Genomic DNA, 26,438 nt, shown 5'->3' with positions numbered 1-26,438 from the left:
TTAGTTAAGTTTTGAGTGGTTCTAAGTTCTAGGGGACTGATGACCTCAGCAGTTAAGTCCCATAGTGCTCAGAGCCATTTGAACCATTTTTTTGACGACTCAGAAGATTTTATCGCCAAACTGAAACTGGGCTGGAAAATATTTACAATAAAACTGACATAGGGTTGACCTCGTTGATGAACATCGCAGAACGTAGTCACCGTTGACGTCAATGTAGTACTGTGCTCGATTTATCATACTGTGTGACACGAGGAGCAGCTCTGCCTGAGGGACAGCAGCGACAGCGGTTTGAGTGTCCTGCTGCAGCTCTTCCAGTGTGTGAGGATTGTTTGAGTGCAGCTGACACTTCAATTAGCCCCACTGGTATAAATCACAGGGAGAGAGATCAGGCGATCGAGGTGGCCGGGATATTGCACTGCCTCGGGCAGAGCTGCTACTCGTGTCACACGGTCAGTTAAATCGAGCACAGTGCTACACTGACGTCAACGGTCGTCAGTGGTGGCTATTTCTGGTATCTTCTGTGATTTTCATTAACAAGGATCAAGCCTATGTCAGTTTTATTGTAAAAATTTTCTGGCCCAGTTTTATTTTAATGACAATATCTTCTGAATCGTTAGGCAATGTGATATCACCGAACACTTCTTGCACTTGTGACAAGGTTGACAGGGGTCTTAAGTGCTCTTGTTCCTTCTTGCTGAAAATATCCACACAGTCGTTCATTTTCTGTGAGTTGATCCACAGGTAGAGCAAACAGTTTCTGGACATACCAGTTAGCGTTATCAGTATGGTGAAAGAATCGAGCTGCTATGTGGACACCAGACATCGTGAACCGAATAAGAATTTTGAGACTATGTAACGGTTCCTCAAAGTACTGATGAACATATTTTTGATGGCATAAAGGCGATTGATCTATGAAATCACAGACTCCGACAGGATAAGTTAGGCCCCATATGAAGAAATGAAAAGCTGATGATCCAAAAGATCACATTCCACTTCATTCAGAAACCACTGCCAGGACCGATTGGTGCATCGAAATCACGGTATCCAGCATTTACCGTCATGGGGAGTTCTCCCGTTCATTAAGAAAGGTCAATTCCGCGTCAGACTTATAAATATTTTCCGGGCCAGTTTTATGAGCACACCCTGTATTCTGAATATCCGCTATTTCGAATGTTTAGTCTTGTTCAGCTGTACCACACTGAAGCGACGTGAAAGTTCCGTATAGTTTCTTATAATATACTATATCAGGTACTGTCCCGTAAGACAATCTTTGATGTTCAAATAGAGTAATCTTAAGTTCCGCACACTTCAAGTTTTCTGTAACAGCTTATCGATGGTCTGAAAATGAAACTACGTCGTTCCAGATCAACCATACTACTACCGTAAGCTACATTTAAAACAAAAAACGAAGTTGATACCGATATCTTCGTACTTAATAATGCTATGATAAGATTCTATAACTCGGTTAGCAAGGATTTACTTGCAGTTCATGTGACTTGAAGTCACTATTACGATATATGAGACGGTCCTAGAAACATCTGTGATTAGGACCTTCGGGGATTCGCCCTCAATATATCTAGACAACATCGGACATGTTCCATTAAGGAATGAAACCAACAGAAAGTGCAGGGAAGCAAAATGGAAGCGGCTGCACGAAAAAAACGTGAAAGAATCTAGAAGGAAATAGTCGTCGGTAAAATGATTCACTGTAAAGAAAGTTAAAGCAATGATAAGTGAAATTAAAGGCAGAGGCGTCAACATTACGAATGCAAAATAAAACCCTTTGCAAGGTAGCGTAACTCTTTCCTGACGTCCCAGAAGAGTAAATGGGCATCGGTTTGGAAGACTCAGGGGATGCATCATTAGGGTTAGAGTTCTGAATGACTTGAGGTCAAACAAAAGAGAAACTATGCAGATAACATGCCTTTCGAATTTCAAAACTTATTGGGGTAAGTGGCAAACACACGATTATTCACGTTACTGTGTAGTATATATGATACTGGAGACATACCACCGGATATATCGATACAATTCCGAAAATAGAAAAGGCAGATAAATGTGAGCACTATCGCACAGTCAGCTTAACAGCTCATGCACCCAAGTTGCTGAAAATTTTGTCGTAAGCTCCTATGGAACCAAACTTTTGAGGTCAATGGTCCTTATACTTATACACACCTTAATCTAACTGTAAGTAACTTACGCGCTGAGAACAACTCACACATCCATGCCCGATGGAGTACTCGTACCTCCGACGGGGGGAGGGGGGGGGGGGGAGGGGAGCCGCGGGAACCGTGGCAAGGCACCCAACCAAGACCGCGCGGCAGTTCCGACGACGAAGTGAAGGAGAGGTTCATCACCATGGCGACGACATGGGCATAAAAAAACTGCCGCAGCGTCTACAAAAATGCATCGACGGAAAACAGCTAAATATTGAAGCTGTAAACTGATGTAAACCATTGTAGAAATAAACAGATCTATGCACTTATAAAAAAAGAGACCTTACTTTTGGGATTACCCTCGTAAAAAATCCAAAAATATTACACCCAGATTCATCTAGAATAAACGAAACGAAAATACATGGAAAACAGAAATTTGGTATCGAATAATTCCCTGGACCATAGCTCAAACGAAGATAGCGATACCGACAACAGCAAACCGAACCGCAAAAAGCAGTGTCGCAATTTTTATCAGGTTCATGCACATGAAAATCATACATTATCAACAAAAACATACAGCTGCAAATGAAAATAACGAATCGAAAAATTGAAAACCATAAATGGAAATAAATTTCGCTTCTGGAAACAAAACACAAACTAAAGTTAAATAACGGATATCACTGACACGTACTTATCAAGCATTACCGATACATACTAATATCAGGGTTGCCAGCAAACATACTCAAACCACAGACATACAAATACAAGCTCAAACGAAGACGACGACGACAGACATCCGCACCACAAAAGAACCACATACGAAAAATAGCACACAAATTCCTTTAGAATGAACCAAAAAAAAAAAGAGGAAATATCCATTTACAATAGAATATTTTGCGTGACCTATATAGCTCAAATGAAGACAGGGGTACAGGTACACCTCCACAAAGCAACGAAAAAGTCGAATAACAATACGCATAAATTCTTTCAAAGTAAATCAAAAGACATTGTAAAAGAAAACACTTTAGGGTAATTGCAACGTATGCTAAAGCTAAATATCAAAGACGGCGATAGCAGTTACCAGCCTCCACCCTCCTCAAAAAAAGAAATAAAAATAAAAGCTCCACCCACCTTAAACAAAATTTGCAGTCGAATTCTTCACTTGACGAGCCGGCCAGAGTGGCCGAGCGGTTGCAGGCGCTGCAGTCTGGAAGCGCGCGACCGCTACGGTCGCAGGTTCAAATCCTGCCTCGGGCATGGATGTGTGTGATGTCCTTAGGTTAGTTAGGTTTAAGTAGTTCTAAGTTCTAGGGGACTGATGACCTCAGATGTGAAGCCCCGTAGTGCTCAGAGCCATTTGAACCATTTTTCACTTGACGTATATAGCTGAAACGAAAACGGGATACCATACACAACCGCAGAAAACAAGGAATCAATCGAAGAAAGGAACACTCAGTTTCCTCCAGAATAAGCCAAAAGAAAATCTATTTAAAAAATTATCATAATACAAATGAAATTCAACAAACATAAGGAAAGAAAAGTAATCGATAAATACCAAAACCCCAATCCCATTTAACTAACCCACTAAGACAAACTAAATCGCAAAAACACACGTCCCCTAAAGTGTGATCCGCCACTATCAACACGACAGCGAAAAGAACAATCGATCTGATACATGCAACGTCTGCACTATGTCACATTTGGGGAGAAAAACTCGCAAATATATATAAGAATCAGTATTTCGCTCGCAACCATTTGAGCTATTCACTTAGCTTCATGCCTAACTTCAGAATTAACAAACGTGCCACACTGAGAAAACAGTCAAATAAAGCAAATACTATAATAAACAACTTTATAATTGTAATCACTCATCGTTTAACTCGCAACAATTTAAGTTGTGCTCTTAGGTACCAGCATAATCTTACCGAGCACTCAGGTTCCAACTTACCACACTCCGTTACACTGCGACACATTTGGAATAAACAACATGGTTAACAAACATCAAAGCTTACAACAGCTACTGACACAACCACAATAACAGACCGCTTAGATCCGTCGGAACATAAACTCTTGACGTCACACAGGAATTCATGAATAAAAGCAGATGGATGGAATAGGACCGTGCGCTTGACCCGATACGAATATACACTATGTGATCAAAAGTATCCGGACACCACCAAAAACATACGTTTTTCGTATTAGGTGCATTGTGCTGCCACCTACTGCCAGGTACTCCATATCAGCGACCTCAGTAATTATTAGACATCGTGAGAGAGAATGGGGCGCTCCGCGGAACTCACGGGCTTCGAACGTAGTCAGGTGATTGCGTATCACGCGTGTCACACGAATGTACGCGAGATTTACACACTCCTAAACATCCCTAGCTCCACTGTTTCCTATGTGATAGTGAAGTGGAAACGTGAAGGGACACATACAGCACGAAAGCCTACAGGCCGACCTCGTCTGTTGATTGACAGAGACCGCCGACAGTTGAAGAGGGTCGTAATGTGTAATAGGCAGACATCTCTTCAGCCCATCACACAGGAGTTCCAGACTGCATTAGGATCCACTGCAAGCACTAGACAGTTAGGCGGGAGGTAAGAAACTTGTATTTCATGATCGAGCGGTTGCTCATAAGCCACACATCGCACCGGTAAATGCCAAACGACGCCTCTCTTGGTGTAAGGAGCGTAAACATTGGACGATTGAACAGTGGAAAAACGTTGTGTGGAGTGACGAGTCAGAGTATACAATGTGGCGATCGTAAAGAACAAAGAACAGAGGGTATCTGGTATCTTATACAAGGCAGAGATTAAGAACGTAATTTCTCTCGAAACCTACTAGTATATAACAAGGACAGCATTACAGAGGAAGACAACTGAAAATGGTCACTTATAAATGACGTCACAGCAGTCGTCACCTTTACATAAATGATCAAAGTCGACGGATAATATCTTCTAGACGGTGCAATGGAGTTGATAAACATTAAAATGAGTATTGCAGCACTGCACACAAGCAGTCAATCAAATGCGTGCAATTGCGTTTAGCTCTTCGATGTTCGCACTACTCGGTAGCTTCCCTTCGCTTTTATAAGTACGTTTATCCTCTATAGTAGTTACATAAGTACCCTACAGCACGTAATTAATGATAAAGGCGTGTTTTATTTGCTGATGTAGAACGGGATAAGCGTTGGGTCCACCTGCCTCGGGTGGTTTCTCAGACGAGTGCTGTAGGATTTGCCAGGTCATGTTGCTTGCTTCTCCTTAGGTCCCTTGTAGGACTTCGGACGCAATTTGTTGGCGTTTTCGCCGTCTGCCTTCAAACTATTTATATCATCGTTTCGAATTTCCATTACCTTGCACTATTATGAGAGCTCATTTCTTGCTACCGAAGTGGTCTGAACGTTATTCGTGTTGCAAGGGTATTACCGATAACAGGAAAATCATAGTGGCTGTCGTTCCTATAAACGAATTCTATGACGCTGACATAATATTCATCGCACACCCCGTGTAGTTACCACCGAATATGACTACGATAATAAAAAGGATACGAGACCTTATGCCGGTAGTCGAGTACTATTAACTGTCACAGACGAATTTCTCTCACATTTCACTAAAGTTCTTCGAACTGCTTACATGAAAACCTACCTTCAGCACATTCATACGGTTCCTTGACCCGCAACGAACTTGCGAGACCGACTTCTGTAGTACTTCTGTTGCTAGGCAACTGTACTAACATTGTTGACTGTAGAACAAGAGACGATAACATCCGAAATAAGTGTTCGTATCCGCTCAACAGCCGCGTCGTTATGACATCACACGAAAGCTGTCAACAGACGCCAAATCGAGCCGACGTTGTTCCTGGAATTCTTTCGGCGCATGAATTAGCTCTGTTTGCTGCGTATATGTGTCCAACTGGCACGGACGGCAAAGAATCTTAAACTGAGTATTCTGAAATAAGGCGCAATAGGTCGTAACTGAATATTTCAGGTGTTACGGTGCTGTTAATCAGCATGAGAGAGAAGATGATGTTTTCAAAATCTCATGTTTCATACCAAACAATGTCTTCCGCATAGATTGTATAGCGCTACCTTGAAAAATTGTCGCCCATAACGTGTCCACAGCGGAATCGATCACTCTTTATAGTTCATGGATGGTTGAAAAATATGGATATTTCTCGTTACAGAAACTTGTCGACACGCGTTTAAAGTCATTTCTCCGTGAGATCATACAACGAAAGTGCCATCAATATACCGAAACCAACAATTAGCCTTCTTATTATGCGTCCGAAGGCTTGGTTCTTCAATGTTTCTCTTATATCATTTTACGATAACTCCGCTAGCTGGTTTCCCCATGGATGTCCAACGATACTCATTGGAATTGTCACATTGGACTGATATAAATGAATCTCTTTTGTTACGTAACAGAAAACAATTCAGACTTCATTCATTAAATTTGTAAAGCATTCTCGGGTAATGGTTTCAATCATCCTCTTCACTTACGTTCCATGATTTACAGTTTGAGTGAATATTCAATAGTTCCTACATTTTCCTGTATGTAAAGACATAACGTTTGTCTTGGCAGCCATTTTCATGAGCAACTGTTGTGCTAATTATTATTTTGTTTACATTTTTTTCGTCTTATGTCCTGTGCAAATTGAAGTTTTTCTTACCAAAGTGTTTTGCAAAGCAGCATCAGTGATTTTAAGCACCTGTTGTTCGTTTTACGATTACAAGTAAATTTTTCTTTCGTTGTAACAACTGATTTCAGCCTGAGTTGCACAGCATTTTTATTGGTCATTTCTTCTCTACTCTTAGAAGACGTTTGTTTGTGGAATGTGTACCTACGTAAAGGCTACAAAAAACAAACTACTGAAAAGAGCTTTTGCAGGCTACATGTAATATGAAATGAGGAAAAGTCAAGTTTACAAGGTAACTACTAGGAATACACGAAGATTTTAAAACAGAGAAGAAACGACCAGCGAATGTACGGTTCCAGCAGACATTGACCTCTGCTAACAAAGGAAAGTAAAAAACAGTATTTAAAAAAGTCGTATTTATATACCACCAAGCGCTGCTGATAAATTATATTGTTACTCGCTACCGATCGAAACCACGTAGCGACTTCCGAAAGTAAGCTACACATGTCGTTCCACGCGAGGAACGGTGCACAACAAGAGTTGTTCCTTGTCACAGGAAGAGTACACGTTCTGGGTTCTCTGCAGATACAGGTACTGACAACGGGTGGGTCACAGTCTGGGTGTGAAATGACGCAGCAACTCGGAACGTATTCCAAAGATGAAGTAGGCGGGATAGTACGATTCTTGCGGGCAAAACGCCTAAATCGAGCAGAGATTCACCGTGAATTTCTGGTGGTTCCGTGCGTTGTTTATAGAGGCTTGGCGACTATGTTCAATAATAGTGTCATGTGTATGTGTCACACTGAAGTATAGTGCAGCATTCAGCGAAAGTTACTTGGTGTGCCATAATACATGTGTGACTCACTCTTTGTGGTTCACTTACATCATCACAAAGCAACAAAAAAATTACTAAAGCGTTCTCTATAGTATCACTTTTACTGTGAACTCAGAATAAAATTAAGTCGCAGGATGTCTTTTTTATAATTTTAGCATCATCTTCGGCACAATAAGAGCGAGTGTGGACAAGGTCTGTAGGCAAAGGTCTAACCAGTAGCTACCTAGAGGTGGTGTTTAATGAAAGTTACTGGCTTGGCGAAGTCTAACTGAAGTCAGTAAATTGCATTTCTTCCAGTGAAAATTTGTGTTATGGAGGTTTTGTTTAACATTTTACCTAACATATTAAATCTGAACCTTTATCCTTTTTAGGATTTGTGGAGTTGCTAGTGAAACGTCCCCTTAGAAAAATTAATGAATTACTATGCTGGTAAACCCCTTACGTTATTTGATTTTCAAACAGCTGAGCAAAACTGAACGTACTCCGACATTTCTCTCTTTACTTATTCTGATCATCACTAAACTGACGCACAATATTTTTAGCGCAACGCAATCTGACTTTCAATAATCCCTACAAAAGAATGGCCCTGACTAACAATAACCTATACCTTTCATGAATCACTTACCTCACAAAAATCTTCGTTACTCGAACTACTGCAATACAGCGAGCGCCAATACTGCCAGCTAAATAAAAGATAACAACTACTGAAGGCACTAACTACTGATAGGCATAGTTAGTAAATGAAAGATTTTGACAGACAACAAACAATGTATTTACCTTAATAGTGTTTCAAAAGTCGTAATATATATATCAGTTGATGACATCCAGTCTTACAAATTAACTCTCTCTGATCGACACACGTCCAGATCATCCGCTCTCAAAACTCGCCATCTCACTCCCCACATCCACCACTGCTGCCGGCTCACCTCCAACAGCGCAACGCTACGCGCTGTTCACATCCAACTGCTCAACACTACAATAGCGAATATTCCAACAATGCCAACCAGCCACAGACTGCACAGAGCACAGCCAGTGATTTTCATACAGAGCGCTACGTGGCGTTACCAATATAAAAACCTAAACAGCCTACTTGCACTAGGAGCCACTTGCTGGCGGTATACAAACTGTTAGAGATGCACATTTTCCAGTCAATTGGTCGATACTGCAATCTTTCCGAACTGAACTACATGCCTATAAAAAAACGTGAATCGCACATAAGACATAGTCGGGTGTCAATATAACTTCGTACATGTACATACCAACAGCAGGTATGTAAATAATTAGAGTTACCATTCTGATGATGATGATAATATTTGGTTTGTGGGGCTCTCAACTCCGCGGTTATCAACGCCCGTACAAATTCCCAATTTGTCCAGTTACGCCACTTTCCCGAATTATTATGAAATGATGTGGACAACACAAACACCAATTCCCGGGCGGAGAAAAATCTCCGACCTGGCTGGGACTCGGACCCGGGACCGCATGATCCAGAGGCAGCAATGGTAACCACCAGACCACGAGCTGCGGGCTTACCTAGTCTCTGTGATAGAACGGCCACCAGTGAACACTAAGGTATTCATGTTTAAGTATTGTCACCGATCTTGGTAGCGTTTATATCGGGCGTGAATAGTGTCAGATGTTGGTTGATCACTGTGAAGGATGCGCAGATACCGCGTACTTGAGTGAAACAGTACCACACATGGTTTGAAAACACACCCACTGTGGATCTCAATTTAGTCGGCTGGTCAAATAGTGCAGCATCCACGTTTGTGGAGCAATTAGATGTGTCAGCGGCCCGATGTTGGACTGCATAAGGGCAGGCAGACTCATCGTGAAGTTCCCGGCTAATAACGTCGTACCAGCACAGGAGAGAGAGGTTACAATGTGCAAAAAAGGACGTTTAACCTCTTCGGACCTACGCCTGCCATCCGATAACAGGTAATGGACTCCCTACAACATTTTATGTCATCCAGCCCCTAGCGAATGGGTGGTCTGCCATTAACATCACAACACAAAAGGATGCGATTGAAGTGGTGCCGTTGCAAGGAGACATGGACTGCTGATGGATAGCATCCCACGGAGTTCAACGACGGATCATGTCATGCACTGCCCAGCATGACCATCGTCGGCAGGTGAGGCAGCAACTCGGGCAGAGGTGACATTCTTCCACTGTTCTGGGGAAACACAGCTGTGTTGCTCCTGGTGTCACGGCGCGAGGAGCCATTTTGTGTGACATCAGGCAACGGCCGATAGAAAATGAGGGAACTGGCGCCCAACGGCACGTCATTGACGTACCGGTATTACGGCCTTATGTTACTTCTCATGCGACTGTGAAGTGGCGCCATTTCTCAACAAGACAGTGCACGTCGACACATGGCACGTGTCTGGAACAGCTGTCAGTGTGATATATACAGGGTGATTCAAAAAGAATATCACAACTTTAAAAATGTGTATTTAATGAAAGAAACATAATATAACCTTCTGTTATACATCATTACAAAGACTATTTAAAAAGGTTTTTTTTCACTCAAAAACAAGTTCAGAGATGTTCAATATGGCCCCCTCCAGACACTCGAGCAATATCAACCCGATACTCCAACTCGTTGCCGGCCAACTGAGCTACCCAAGCACGACTCACGCCCCTTAGGTTAGTTAGGTTTAATTAGTTCTAAGTTCTAGGCGACTGATGACCTTAGAAGTTAAGTCGCATAGTGCTCAGAGCCAGCCATTTCCAACTCGTTCCACACTCTCTGTAGCATATCAGGCGTAACAGTTTGGATAGCTGCTGTTATTTCTCGTTTCAAATCATCAATGGTGGCTGGGAGAGGTGGCCGAAACACCATATCCTTAACATACCCCCATAAGAAAAAATCGCAGGGGGTAAGATCAGGGCTTCTTGGAGGCCAGTGACGAAGTGCTCTGTCACGGGCTGCCTGGCGGCCGATCCATCGCCTCCGGTAGTTGACGTTCAGGTAGTTACGGACAGATAAGTGCCAATGTGGTGGCGCTCCATACTGCTGAAATATGAATTGTTGTGCTTCTTGTTCGAGCTGAGGGAACAGCCAATTCTCTAACATCTCCAGATACTGTAGTCCAGTTACAGTCATCTTAGCATCAACTGATGCTGACGCCTAGTCAGCAGCGCCTCAAGCGAACAGATGTACAACTAAATGAAACTTTATAGCTCCCTTAATTCGCCGACAGATAGTGCTTAGCTCTGCCTTTTGTCGTTGCAGAGTTTTAAATTCCTAAAGTTGTGGTATTCTTTTTGAATCACCCTGTATACTAAGATGGTATCTGTCCTTTTGGACATGCCCGAAAGGACAGATACCATCTTAGTATATTTATCGTTAACGCTCACCGGCCCCTTGACCATCTTCTTCTTCTGTGCCAATGCACAAACAGTGCCCGAACTGTTACAGGAATCGGCAACGCGCCGCGAGTAATGAATATAATAGGCAGGGGCATTACGAATGTAGTGCGGAACAATACGTTGAGAATGTGGGTTTCGCGGGAGGCGTGCCAGAGATAAATCCCTGCAGTCGCGCTATCCTCTGTGTCCTCGGTGGCTCAGATGCCGGCACGGTAGCTGAGCGTGTTCGGTCAAAGGGCTAGCTGCCCTCTGTAATAAAAAAACTGACTTAATGGATCAACAACGAACTGAAACGGGTGTCTTTCGACGTCCGCCCAGAGCAGATACAATTAACGAAAACGAACAAAACGAGAGCTAAAAAAAAAAAAAAAAAAGGAGATGGATAGAGCGTCTCCCATGTAAGCAGGAGATCCCGGGTTCGAGTCCCGGTCGGGGCACACATTTTCATCTGTCCGCATTGACGTATGTCAACGCCTGTAAGCAGCTAATGGTGTTTATTTCATTGTAATGTCTGTGTGATGTTGAGCTAGTTCCGTGGTCGGTCAGACCTATAGGTTTGTCCCCGATAGAATATGTGTGGCACCAGCTAGGTCGTCAACTCCAGCTCCAACTCCAACTCCCAGGGCATCAAGGAGCAGCTACAACTGTTGTGGACCAGCTTACCTCGGGAGGGGATATAACGACCTTATGACATCCTTCCCAACCGAATCTGTGCATGAGTTTAGGGGAGAGTGAGTGCAACGTTGTACAGATAAGCGGGCGCATACTGCTCAGATCTTTGTAAATTTGACTGCATTTTGTGTCACTAAAATAACGCCACGTGCCCTCTCAAACAGTAGAGTTTCGCTTTCCTTTCCTCCTCCCCTTCTGGGTGTTTTTTTTTTTCTTTTCTTTTCAGGCGGCGTATTTTAATTACATTCCTGCAGCTGGCGCATCTAATCCAATATTTTTTTTTATTTAAAATGTCGCACACAAATTTATTACTTTAATTGATCTCTCTGACTGCAATAGATGCAATTAAGTCCATTATTTGTAAGTAACAAATGTAATTAACGATCCTCTAATTGAAGAGGCCGATAAATTCAGTAGCTCAAAATTAGCTCGCCCACGGTGACCTAACAAACTACACAGTGTACGAAAATTTCCATTCACCTCCCTTTTCTCCACCCAGCTACACACACACACACACACACACACACACACACACACACACACACAAACAAACAAACCCTCTCCCCTCTATACTTGAGATATGTTTTCAAAACGTCCATGCAATAGCATGTATTCGTGCAGAACGGTTGTGCAGATAAATACATATAATATGTAAATAAATGAGCTTTGCTCGATGCGATCTATGTGGATTCTGTCATTTCGATAGCACAGTCTTTTTTATCTCTGGGAGCGACATAAATTGGCGGCAGTATTGTTAGAGTAATGGAAGCAACTACATTTCGAACAATGTCTTTGAGGTCCTAAGCTATCTGATAACGACTGTGGGTGACTTCCCGTTTGCCGGCTCCACGTAAAACATTATCTCATTTGGGAGACCTTGTCGGAGGTGCTGACGACACTAGCAGCCGTCGTCAAATACATTTGTACCTCAGTAGAATGTTCCTTCAGACCTGCCGTAAAATTCATTGTAACAAGATTTGACGAAATTGTCCAAAAAGCTGCAGTTACAGGACAAACCAGTCATGTAGAATCGCTGGATAAACCACCTGATTCATGACTACAGGACATGACTCTGATGGCCTAAGTGTGTGGCAGACGTTGCACTGCACGAGGTGGATTCATTTACAATTCTTCAAAAAAATTTGGATTCTGCTTATACTAAATATACGCATAATTTTCTCTTTTGCTACAGTAAATGGTGTGAAGCAGCAATACATCTAATCTGTAAATCATGTAACTGTTCTTGGGCCGAGGTACTCTTGATGATTTGTTGCTCCAAGATGTAACACGATACATTGGCCATTGTTTTCACAGTGCAGTCTAAAAGACCATACGGACCACAGTTGGGTTGAATACAAACAGACTTTCAGAATATCACATTACGGTTATACGTTGCGTCGTGTCGTATCGTGATTGCGCCAACGGATTCCGCAATCTGCGGAAAACAGGCGACCGAGTTCTGCTTTATACTGCACAAACGCAATCAATACCTAACTTCGCACCTTTGCACCAGTCACACCGAGCAAATCATTTAGAATATCACTAGGGATTAGTAAATCTCCAAGGCCACACTGGGCTCCAAACTGTGAACAATCAATGCTGGATCAAATGGCCTCTGATTTTATTAGATCTGTCTCAGCTAACAGAAACTATAGTTCCGCAGTAAATTTCACTGAAGCATTAGTCTCGTCCCAGACTCCTACTATACAGGATGATTTAGTTAAATGTGGACAAACTGCACGAAACGATGCCTGAGACAATAAGGAGCAAAAATGGTCAAGTGGACATATAGCCAAAAATGGGTTCCAAGGCAAGCACATAGAAGTGAAGGGGACCATGGTATCAGCCACTACACATATCACTTATAATACCAGCAGGCCTTATCGCTTACGGACTTGCCTCCACGGCTACAGCTGGATCGTCCCACAGGCCACAAAGGTGCAGGGATTTCTGTTATCCACCCTACAAACACATGAGACTGCTTTTACGAGGGGAAGTGTCCTTAACCTTCGCAATACTCACCTGTGGGCTACGGAGAATCACCATGGTCTGGTGGCAACCAAACATCAGTTCCAGTTCTGCATCAATGTGTGGACGGGGATTATTGGCGACCTCCTCGAGGGGACAGTGATCCTTTCACAACTCCCCATGGACGAGGCAAATGTGCACTTACGCTGCGGATGACTTCGCCTCCCCCTGCTGGGAGACGTACCTTTGGAGGTAAAAAGGGTGATGTGTCTATATATGATAGTGCTCCATCTCACTGCCCAATTGAGTGTGAAGCTAAAATACAGATAGACAGTACATTCCTATTTGCCTGGTCTCCTCATGGGTGCTTTCAGTCATCACTGTCCGAGGTCCACCTTCCAGTGGATGCAAGTCCCTTGGAAACCATTCCGGCCATATGTCCACGTGATCTATGTCCTGTTAGAAGGCAGCACCTTACAGAGGAGTTGTAAGCACGAAACGCCCAATTATGATGCATACATTGTGCTCCTGACTGTGATTGGCTGAAAGGCGAATACGTTACGTAATTTCGTGTAGCAGTTTTCAAGCTCGTGAAACAGTCAGACAGCCCTCGTTGGGTTGACGTTCCAAGTTTTTGACCCTCTAGGGCGCAGTTTGTGTTTTAAAGTCGTTATCTTTTCGCAGCTACAGTGATCCGACGCGATTACCGAAGTTGCTTTTCCAGTACTGGAAGCCCACAAAGCGAAAGCACTTTCCCGTGCGCAGTTATTGAATTCGGCGCAGGCACTTCCAGCTTTTTCACATCTTCAGAACTGAGCGTGGAGCCATTATATAGCTGGGACAGTGTTCGATCAAACTGATGGACTTGGCTAGTGTCATCGTTCAAATTTGAGTGTGGTGCTGATGTCAGAATTTCTCGTTTATTGACACTGAACTGTACTGTTATTTTGTTGTGTGGAGATTATTGACAGGTTATGAGCCAATTGGAAGCAGTGAACATATGTAGTCCAGTGGTCGGTACTCGAAATGTTTATGAAAGTAAGTGGTTTGCTACAAGGCTTTTAGTTACTGACTTCGAAGTAGTGAGCATCTTAACCCTGCCTCGAGGGTCAGAGAGAGCTTAGGGACCAGTATTTATACTGCATTTACATGTGTAGCAGTGCAGAAAATTAATCCGGGTCCACCAATAAACGTTTCCGATTATATCTGTAGAGCAATTCGTCACGTGGACTCTGTCCGACGCTGCGAGTGTGGCTTTGCGGCACGCTACGGATGCTCCGAGGTGTGGAAGAAAGTAACGTTTCAGCATAGCAGTCTACAATAAATGTTGTAACAGAACAGAATGTCTATAAAGGAGACAAGAAGTTTTAATGCCTGGTTGTGGCGTTTACGAAACATTCAGAGTGATGACATTATTTCACTACAGAGTTACAGAACTGCTGTGGCTGTGGTAGCAGACGATGTGTTAGGCTACTCATCTACAATGACAGATGGTCAGCACACGTAGACCTAATAAGTACGGGAAACTTTCAGTCAGTACGAGACTTTGTTCGTGAGCTAAGGCAAACTGTAGAAACTCACAATCAAAATTGACAGAAATATGTAAAACTTCAGATGTTAATAATTAGTAAACAACTTAGTAAACAGACAAGCTCATCTCACTGGAATCCTTAATCATACAGAAGTTTCATACCTGCAGCATTGTTCATTAGAAAAACTTTCGAATGACAAACATACAAACAGAAATTATGTGACGAACATCGACGAAAGTGGTTGTTCTTTGATGAACTGCGTCTTGTGCGAGTAAGTAAGAAACGCTACGATGTCTATCTCAGTGCTCATCTGTTTTTGAATGAACAAATTATGGTTTTGTACTTAAAGTGGTTAAAAATATGAAAAGTAACAAGGGCAACGTTTGATGCGATACATGTGTTTATCGATGTCTGCTCGATGAATTACCAGTGCTGCTGGAGAACGTTACCCCCACAGAAAGACGGCGTCATTTATAGACGACAGGGCACGACACTATTTTCTACGGCGACAGTACCTCACAGACACATTTCATGGGCGATGGATGGGTCGAAGTGATCTTGTAGCATGGTCTCCCTGTTCACTGCACTCGAACTCTTTGGATTTCTGGCTATTTGGAAGCCCATCGCCAATGCAGACGCCGGCCGGTGTGGCCAAGCGGTTAAAGGCGCTACAGTCTGGAACCGCGTGATCGCTACGGTCGCAGGTTCGAATCCTGCCTCGGGCATGGATGTGTGTGATGTCCTTAGGTTAGTTAGGTTTCAGTAGTTCTAAGTTCTAGGGGACTGATGACCTTAGAAGTTAAGTCCCATAGTGCTCAGAGCCATTTGAACCATTTGAGCCATTGCAGACGTCACAGAAGAGTGTGATCAGTGCATGTGATGCAAACCAAATGCAACTAGTTATATTGAAAAGTGTGCAAGATTCACGGTGAAGGAGGGTAAAAGATGAGTCAGGACATGTGGTAACCACATGCAACACTGCCTGTGGCAGTGGCAGTTGATGATGCACTACCTATTTTATTTTTATAGAATCTTCACTGGAATTTATATCTCTTTTATTTTCAGTCGGATAACTGCCATTTTGTATACGCTTTATTAGATTTTTTATCTGTCTCTAAAAATATACGTCACAAGGCTGAATAAGAGGAGTACATTTCGGAGGAGTCACTTTAATTGTACGTGTCGGTTATCTCTCCTCTTCCACAAAGATTTTGTCATATAATTCAGGCATTGCTTGTCCCCCTCCCCCCCCACCACCCAAGAGTTAATAATTATAGAATATGTTCATTTGCCACACAAAAATTTAAACAACGGGCGAGAACGTCAATATACAGCACTGTCGTTAGTTTCCTTATTTCGAAGCCTGCCGGTGTGGCCGTGCGGTTCTAGGCACTTCAGTCTGGAACCGCGTGACCGCTACAGTCGCGGGTTCGAATCCTGCCTCGGGCATGGATGTGTGTGATGTCCTTAGGTTAATTAGGATTAAGTAGTTCAAAGTTCTAGGGGACTGATGACCTCAGAAGTTGAGTCCCATAGTGCTCAGAGCCATTTGAACCAACCTTATTTCGAAGATAACATTTTGGGTCACTAGGCAGGGTCGAACCTAGATCGCCCACGTGGCAAGGGGCTCCTCTACAGACGCAGCTATTTCGCTATGTTGCCAGAGCGTAAAAATTGACCCTTATATGAGCTGTGGATAAAACTTTAGGGCCATTTCTCTCGGAATCTTCTGGCTAGTGTAAACATACTTGAGGTGTACTACTAAACTACGAAGTCTAATCTCGAAGGTCCCCTTGTTAGGAAATGATACACCTACTGGTGGGCAATAACATGGGGTGTGTCCAGCCTTCTCCTTCATGACGGTTTGAGCTCTGCTGGGGACACATTCAGAGAGGTGTCTGAATACCTGTTGAGGAATGGCAGGTGATTCTTCCTCACGAGCTGAAACCAGAGAAGATCTGGAGCGAAGTCGACGTTCTAACTTTCAGGTCGAGATTCTGGGCTGGCCAATCCGTTTCAGGAATGTCGTCGTCCACTTCCCATCATCTCAAAGATGCTACTTTGTGGGAGGGTATCTAGCTGACACAAACAGTCATCTTCTCCTAACTGTTTCTCTGCTGCACTCAGTACACAATACTGTACATTTCTTAAATTAGCGTACAGAGACTACACCATAATCACAGCAAACCCCCCTCGCCTACTGTAACACGACTTCCTTTGTACTTCACTGATCGCACTACACCTGATGACGGGTAATGTTCTCGACGAATTCGCCAAACCCAAATGCTTGCATCGGATTGGCACAGGGTACGGCTTGATTCATCATTCCAAATCACTCGTTTCCAGTCGTCCGATGTCCAGTGACCTACTTAACTAAGTCAGTTGTTGTCGGAAGCTTTTAATACCCACTCTCCCATCACCTGATTATTTCAGGTCGCCAGGTTCACCACGTGAGACAAAGAGAATTATTGTAAACAGAAATCAGTGGTCCACCTGACAGTCGCGAAGAACCAGCGTCCTTTCATAAGGATGGTCGAACTGCAGGGAAACCAGTTCAGAGATGCTGCTACCACCACAGTACTCTGCTACACCAATCTTGGACTGCCCTCTAATGATTGGCTGTCCGATAGGCAACAACAGCAACTCGCTGTCATTGGTCACGCTTTTTCCTGCTAACCCCACTGCCCCTCTTTGTCCTTCCTGATAAATTTCTCGGTATAACATTGGCCTGGGAACCACAGCTACTTTTGTCCATGGGAAAGTAACCCTTCGCACAACTGCCGACACACCTCCATTCCGGCTTTGCAAAACAGCCTCAGAGTTCCCAGAGCCGGCATGGCTCCACAGCGGCCGCGGGGGATTAGCCGGTCGGTCTAAGGCGCTGCAGTCATGGACTGTGCGGCTGGTCCCGGCGGAGGTTCGAGTCCTCCCTCGAGCATGGGTGTGTGTGTTTGTCCTTAGGATAATTTAGGTTAAGTAGTGCGTAAACTTAGGGACTGATGACCTTAGCAGTTAAGCCCCATAAGATTTCACACACATTTGAACATTTTGTTCGACAGCGACTCCAGGGGTCGCAATGCGTATTGACAAACATTTGCGAGAACGGGACAATTTCCCTGTGTCGAGCGTTCCCAGGGATCTCATCAGCGAGCGACCAGCCAGTCACCCTCTCCATCACCGGAAGCCGCCATCCAGCCAGTCTGTCTGCCCGCAGCCGAAGGAGGAGGATGCCCAGCCGCTCCCTTGGATTAAGGCACGACCAATATTGAGCTCAACCTTATCTCCAGACTCTGTGGCCAAGTAAATGAGCCGTTACACATTGTACCTCATCCTTTTTATCTTCCTGTGCACAGTCCATGTGCTGGACTAGTGATAGCATTTCCCTGATTTGATGCTTTTTTTACAACCACATCCGCTTTTTTCGGCGGTCACTGTCTGTCAGTGTACGAGTTTGCTTGATGTTGGTTTAGGTGAGGCTGTGACACAGTTCTTGTGTGTCACAAATTGTTTTACTTTATCTTATGGCCCATAATGTAATATACTTCTACGAGCTGGCTACGGAACATTTGTTATTATTTTATAATTAACACTATAATTGTAACTCTTTTTAAATGGAATAGTTCCGTTTTCTGTTATTAACTGTCACTAACATTTATGTTAAACGAAGGTGACTAGTAATTATAATAAATAACGGTGATCCAAATATGCGATTTGAGTGGTACATTAATGGGACAGAGCTGAAATTAGGATCTCGCTTCCATGTCACACACGACTTTGGTTATGTGAACTTGGATATAAACTCTGTAATTAGTGAAGATTCTGGAGTCTATATGTGTAAAGCCATAAATAAAGCTGGGGAAGCAGTGTCTTCAATATCACTGAAAGTAAAAACACGTTCATCAATTTTGGAGATACTCTTCAACCTGATGCATGGCAAAAGATTCAGCTGAAAGAAGCAGAAATGAATAAAGTTCCTCCACAATTTGTAGATACAACACCTCAACAAGCACCTGTTTTCACAACTCATTTGACCAGCCATGATAAATTCGTAGAAGGTCAAAATATTTTATTGGAGGCACAAGTGGAGCCACGCACAGATCCAAACCTTCGAGTTGAATGGTTCAAGAATGGAAAACCACTTGCTACTGGCACTAGACTTAGGACTACGTTTGACTTTGGCCATGTCAGTTTGTCTGTCACTGGATTACGAGCTGATGATTCAGCCATTTACACCTGCAAAGCCACAAACTTACTGGGAGAGGCTGTATGCCTTGATCGCCGTTGATCGCCGCTGGGGGTGTTGCCGTCTATTCACGAGATCTCAGTACGCTATTTAAGCCCATACGAAGGGTTAGTCTCGCATATTTTCCTGCCGTTATGTAGACAGGAGTGACATCACCACCAGCAGTCGACCAATGGGTAACATATTTTAAATTTACGTAACTTTAGCTGTTGTGTAATGGAGTCTTTCTGACGGATATCTATAATTTCACAGTCCGCAGCTCGTGGTCGTGCAGTAGCGTTCTCGCTTCCCACGCCTGAGTTCCCGGGTTCGATTCCCGGCGGGATCAGGGATTATTTTCTCTGCCTCGTGATGACTGGGTGTTGTGTGATGTCCTTAGGTTAGTAAGGTTTAGGTAGTTCTAGGGGACTGATTACCATAGATGTTAAGTCCCATAGTGCTCAGAGCCATTTGAACCATTTTTTACAATTTCACAGTGTAAACTAGAGATGTGCAGACTCGTTCATCCTTGGAACTAGTTCACTGCTGGTCGTTCTTTTTTGGGAACCGTTCATTTTTATTCGTTCACCGTTCATTTGTGCTTGGTATGGTTCTCATGAAAAACTGAAAACTAGTAGTGTAGGTGACTGAAAGATGGAGGGCACCAAGAGGGGCCACTTTCCTCCCCCCTGGAGTATAGAGTTTTTATTCATTACAGAATTCTTACACACTTTTAGAAGTAATTTCTGTGATTCTGCAGAACCTCTCGTTTAGCCAGCTGTGGCTGAACGCAGGGAAAAAATATAGGGTGGCGCACGGAAAACAGGCACCAAGTACAGACTGCTCGCCAATTACGGACGATGTGTTGCCCGTTACGAGCAGATACAACAAACAGACAGACATGTAATAGTTACGCAGTGAAGAAATAACAAGCTAATGCAAGCAACAATTGCGAAACAATCGATGACGATGTGTAGAGAGCTGGAGAAGAGAACATGAAAATCTCATGCAACGCGCATGGGCTACAGCAGATGTAGTCTTGTAAACCTGTTGGTGGCTGTTTCCCAACTCAATAGACCACAAGTGTCTTGTATAAAATTTTTCGTTTCGACTTCCACTACACAGCTATGCTACGTTATAAACAATGAATTTACACCCTATATATACTTCACGTTGTCTCTGAGCTCGTAGGCGAAGTAGAGACTTTATGGAAGCATAAAATAAAATGTGGTTTTCTCATCATACTTGGCGTCATATGCTTAGTAAAAATTAGGTTTTTATGTTGCATTATTAAAGTTAATGCAGCAATAATAATAATAATGAAGTTCGCAGTAATGAAGTTTTTGGTTTGAAAGCTCTTTCTGAACAAACGTTTTTGAGATAATAAGTAAACACGATTTTATGGTAATCTTTGTCTTTTCAAATGGAGAGGCACCGCTTTTCCTACTGAGCCAAAATGACCCACAACCCATTTTTTTCAAAGAAACCAAATTAGCAGGTAATGCAAATTGGAAACAACCGAACATAAAAATAATAAGAGTCTTCCTAAATGTAATGTTTTGTACATGAAAGATACACGAAAATCGTTTTATATGAATTTTCTTACGCTAAAAATTAAGCAAATTATTGACAGTTAGTTGCTAAATCAAGTTGATGAAACCTAAAAATATATGAATAACAAAAAAACTTCCCTTGTTATAAGTATGTCTTCCGCTGTTCATCGATATAATGAAGTGATCTGATATGCCCTTTTGTTACCTGAACAGACGTATCTATTACATACAACGTAATTTTTTTGTAATTTACGTAACTATAAAATACTTTTTCATTACCGGTCGTGGACGCTGAACAGCCAGAGGCAAGTGGAAGAACAGTTTGGAACACATGTAAAATGGGCGAGCGCAGTGAACGAAATGAACAACTCGATACTGAACTAACTAGGAGCAGTCGGCAGTAGAGATGGGCAAAACTGTTCTTTTCAGAGATTGGATCATAACTGTTCACTCCCTGAAATGAATTAGCTCTTTTTCATGACTCACCACTCATTTACAATAGAAAATAAATGGAAGGCACATTGCCCTTTAAACTTGGTTTATTCCAGTACTATAGCTGTATTTTGATCTTATTTGATCCTATTTTGAAGTAACACAGATAATGAGTAAGAATTCTGTATTGTTTATTGAAATTTCCACGATATGACAAAGTTTTTGATTATTGATTTATTTTGCACTATCGTGGTTTTTTGGGTGATCGGAAAATGTTGTAACTTGAGATTTACATTAACAATATATTTGGCTATAATGTATTAAAATTTCATTAACCTCATACAAATACATCACAAGCCATATATTTTTAAAGTGAACGTTTCCTTCCGAAGACGCCTAAAATCGCAAAATCCGTACCAGAATAAGAAAAAAATATATAAATTTGACTGTAAAACGAAAGTGCTGCATATAGCCTTACGCAGAATAAAACAAGGAAAATATTGGTGTATCACATTTTGCGATACGTTTATTGGTTTGCTCGTAATTAAAGCGTAAATTCGAGTGTCCATAATAAAAATCCTATAGTAGTAGGAGTCATCAGGAACCTAATCTAATCAGTTTAAACAAATAAAAATAAAATAAAAACAATTGATGTATACATAACATAATAATGTAATATACATAGCGGTATTACTACGAAGAACAATATCCAGTGGGGACGAACTCCGATGCAGAGGCGCTGAGTCGAGCAGGTCGAGCCGCGAGGTGTATTACTGCATGAGCTGAGACCGCAGAGACCAGAGTGACACCTGAGTCGCTTTGCTCAACGCTCTGGCTAGAGTCGAGACGGTGGGGTGAGCGTTGAGCGGGCGAGTTCCGAGGGTGGGGGGAGCGGTGAACTCACCCGCTCCGAGACAAATCGTCTGTTCCCTTGCGAGCAGGTTTTTGCAAGTAGTTCCTACGTTATCCGCTAGGTGGCTCTCTGTCCTGTTGCTCGCATCAACTGCCCAGAGGGCAGGACGTGCGACTGAAACGATCGCCGACAGAGTGTGATGCAAAGTTAAGCTGCGCCAGACACTGCACACAGCAGACGACGCACAGAGACGGCACGGCATATGTGAAACACAAAATCCAATGGGGCACTGCACAATGCAGGCAGCCAAGGTAGAAGGAGGGCAGAGGCTGGCGCTGGCTGTGTTGTGTGGTGTGCACTGTGCTCTGACCAGCAGAGGCGCTGCTGATATGCTCCATCTCTCTCTCTCTCTCTCTCTCTCTCTCTCTCTCTCTCTCTCTCTGCCGTGGGTAACGTTTGGAGCTACCGTTCTTTTTTTCTGAATCACTGATTGTTCACTCCTTTGAAAGATTCAACTCTATGAATTAGTTCGAGAGTGGATCCCCCATCTCTAGTCGGCAGTGGAACTGAGACAGGTGGTCATGCGAAGAACGACGAGTGCGGCCGAGGGAGACCGAGACTGAGACGAGCACAGGACCGAGGCTGGAACGAGAACTGCCAAAGTGACCGCCGCGACCGAAGTGAACTAGTGAACTACGAACCGATCGTTAATCGTTCTCGGGAACTATGAGTAGAACGCCGCGACCGAAGTGAACTATGAACCGATCGTTCCTCGTTCCTGGAAACTATAAGTAGACCGCCGCGACCGAAGTGAACTATGAACCGATCGTTCCTCGTTCCTGGAAACTATAAGTAGACCGCCGCGACCGAAGTGAACTATGAACCGATCGTTCCTCGTTCCTGGAAACTATAAGTAGACCGCCGCGACCGAAGTGAACTATTAACCGATCGTTCCTTGGAATTCGTTCCTCGGTTCTTTCGTTCATCTTGGTGAACCGTTCCTTTGCAACCGTTCTTTCGCGAACTACCCATCTCTAGTGTAAACGTCCAGATGATGACCCCCTACGTCGGGTTGAAACCGGTTGGCGGTTTAATAATAATAAATGCGATTAAGACTGTTTTTGAATAGTCGATCAACCATACGGTTTAAATATACCGGATACGGCCTGTGGCCTGTCAAGAAATGGACCATCCCCCAGCTTGGGTCGACACGTTATCAGACAGTGTATCTTGCAGTGCGTTCCCGGAGTGAAGTGTGTGTTTTAGGACGATCTGAGACGGAGCCGCCGTGTTGCAGAGTGCGAGCTGCGGCTGTCGCCGGCGCAGGCGGAGGTGTCGTGGCTGGAGGTGCCGGCGCCGGCGGCGTGGGGCGGCTGCCGGCTGCGCTGGCCGGGGCCCTCGGTGCTGGTGACGCTGCTGCGGCTGAACGCGGCCTGCGACGGCGGCGGCGGCGGCGGCGGCCGGCTGCGGCTGGGCTCGCGCGTCCTCTGCGGCAAGCTGCAGGAGCTGCCGGCGGGCGCGCGCTCCCAGCACCTGCCGCCGCCCGCCGCGCCACTCCTGCTGGCGGGCCGGCCGCGCTTCGCGCTGCGCTACCGCCTCGTCGACGCCTGCTACGACCAGCGCCTCGACCGCCGCAACGGCTCGCTCGCCCTCGACGTGCCGCCCGGCCTCGACTGCACCTTCCGCCTGCTGCAGCCCTACGGCCAGCGCGTCCGCCTCGAGCTCGCCGTAGGCCGCGGCGCCGACGACGTCCAGCAGGTACGCACCCCTTCTCGTACGCGCTTCGCCACCTTCACTGCTACACTCCTGGAAATGGAAAAAAGAACACATTGACACCGGTGTGTCAGACCCACCATACTTGCTCCGGACACTGCGAGAGGGCTGTACAAGCAATGATCACACGCACGGCACAGCGGACACACCAGGAACCGCGGTGTTGGCCGTCGAATGGCGCTAGCTGCGCAGCATTTGTGCACCGCCGCCGTCAGTGTCAGCCAGTTTGCCGTGGCATACGGAGCTCCATCGCAGTCTTTAACACTGGTAGCATGCTGCGACAGCGTGGACGTGAACCGTATGTGCAGTTGACGGACTTTGAGCGAGGGCGTATAGTGGGCATGCGGGAGGCCGGGTGGACGTACCGCCGAATTGCTCAACACGTGGGGCGTGAGGTCTCCACAGTACATCGATGTTGTCGCCAGTGGTCGGCGGAAGGTGCACGTGCCCGTCGACCTGGGACCGGACCGCAGCGACGCACGGATGCGCGCCAAGACCGTAGGATCCTACGCAGTGCCGTAGGGGACCGCACCGCCACTTCCCAGCAAATTAGGGAGACTGTTGCTCCTGGGGTATCGGCGAGGACCATTCGCAACCGTCACCATGAAGCTGGGCTACGGTCCCGCACACCGTTAGGCCGTCTTCCGCTCACGCCCCAACATCGTGCAGCCCTCCTCCAGTGGTGTCGCGACAGGCGTGAATGGAGGGACGAATGGAGACGTGTCGTCTTCAGCGATGAGAGTCGCTTCTGCCTTGGTGCCAATGATGGTCGTATGCGTGTTTGGCGCTGTGCAGGTGAGCGCCACAATCAGGACTGCATACGACCGAGGCACACAGGGCCAACACCCGGCATCATGGTGTGGGGAGCGATCTCCTACACTGGCCGTACACCACTGGTGATCGTCGAGGGGACACTGAATAGTGCACGGTACATCCAAACCGTCATCGAACCCATCGTTCTACCATTCCTAGACCGGCAAGGGAACTTGCTGTTCCAACAGGACAATGCACGTCCGCATGTATCCCGTGCCACCCAACGTGCTCTAGAAGGTGTAAGTCAACTACCCTGGCCAGCAAGATCTCCGGATCTGTCCCCCATTGAGCATGTTTGGGACTGGACGAAGCGTCGTCTCACGCGGTCTGCACGTCCAGCACGAACGCTGGTCCAACTGAGGCGCCAGGTGGAAATGGCATGGCAAGCCGTTCCACAGGACTACATCCAGCATCTCTGCGATCGTCTCCATGGGAGAATAGCAGCCTGCATTGCTGCGAAATGTGGATATACACTGTACTAGTGCCGACATTGTGCATACTCTGTTGCCTGTGTCTATGTGCCTGTGCTGCTGTCAGTGTGAGCATGTGATGTATCTGACCCCAGGAATGTGTCAATAAAGTTTCCCCTTCCTGGGACAATGAATTCACGGTGTTCTTATTTCAATTTCCAGGAGTGTATTTCGTTTGCTCTTCACCTGTGGGCAAACTCAGCGAATGACATACGTACGAGCACATGTCGTGCAGGTCATACTATCTGAGTAGCCCTTTGGCACATGTCTGTACACTGTGTAAGGTGTCAGGCAAATTCAACACCTTCCCTGAAAACCCTGACATGATAACAAATCCGGCAATATGTCACATAGCTCCGAATAAACCCTGACATTAAATTAACCAAAGTAATACGATCAACGAGTGAGCAAATGGAATTCGACAGACTAACCCAAGAACGTCTAAATGTATGTCATGCCTTCCCACCGTGAAGCAGTCCTGAGAGGAGAAACAACAACAGAAGCCGAGAGCAGAGCCGTGTAGGCTAGAAGGCCCTAACGATAAGAGCGGGACAATGCGACACCCACATCGCCGGCCGACCGCCGGGAGGTCCATCCCCCGGCTCATGTTCAAGGATAGAGCCCCCGAGAAGAACAGTATAGATAACACTAAAAGGGCTACACCACCTGCAAGTTTTAGCGTGAGACTATACGCGTCTCTGTTACGTAGCAAACATTAAAAACATTGCCCCACCACGAAAAGTATAACGTTCCTAATTGGATAGACAGAATTTTTGTACGTGGAGCTTAAGGTTCACATTGAGACACTGACTGGTCGTTGAAAACACAGCCAGATACCTTTTTCTTAAACCAACTTCGGTAAACAGTAGTAAGGATAAGTTCGAGAGAGTTGCTACTGAGACGGCGATTTGTGTGGAGCTGTGTCACCCGCCGCCCCTGATGCTGCCTAACCACCGACAAGGTAATGAACGCACGCGATGCCGCATAAGAGCGCATAAGGCTTGACTCAGAACTGCAGAAGTCTTATCTGTTACATCCCCTTTTTACGTAATACTAGTATCGATCGTCAATTAAACTTCGTGGTATTCACATTTGCTGTTTGGAGTAAAAATCTGAAACGCGATGATTTTTCTGTTATATAATTATTG

The 26,438-nt window shown here is 44.7% G+C and overlaps 1 long non-coding RNA gene across 1 annotated transcript in view; it reads left to right on the top strand.

Annotated features, from left to right (window-relative positions):
• The window catches only part of LOC126177084 (uncharacterized), a 777,189-nt gene extending 753,603 nt beyond the window's left edge, over positions 1–23,586 (top strand). The window contains exon 3 of the long non-coding RNA XR_007535745.1: positions 23,532–23,586. This is a non-coding gene — a long non-coding RNA (uncharacterized LOC126177084). The remainder of the gene's footprint in view (positions 1–23,531) is intronic.
• The last annotated feature ends 2,852 nt before the right edge of the window (positions 23,587–26,438 follow it).

Source organism: Schistocerca cancellata, chromosome 3 (genome assembly GCF_023864275.1).
Source record: "Schistocerca cancellata isolate TAMUIC-IGC-003103 chromosome 3, iqSchCanc2.1, whole genome shotgun sequence".
Classification (NCBI taxonomy): Eukaryota; Metazoa; Arthropoda; class Insecta; order Orthoptera; family Acrididae; genus Schistocerca; species Schistocerca cancellata.
The sequence above is the reverse complement of the archived record's forward strand: the minus strand, read 5'-3'. Positions and strand labels throughout refer to the sequence as shown.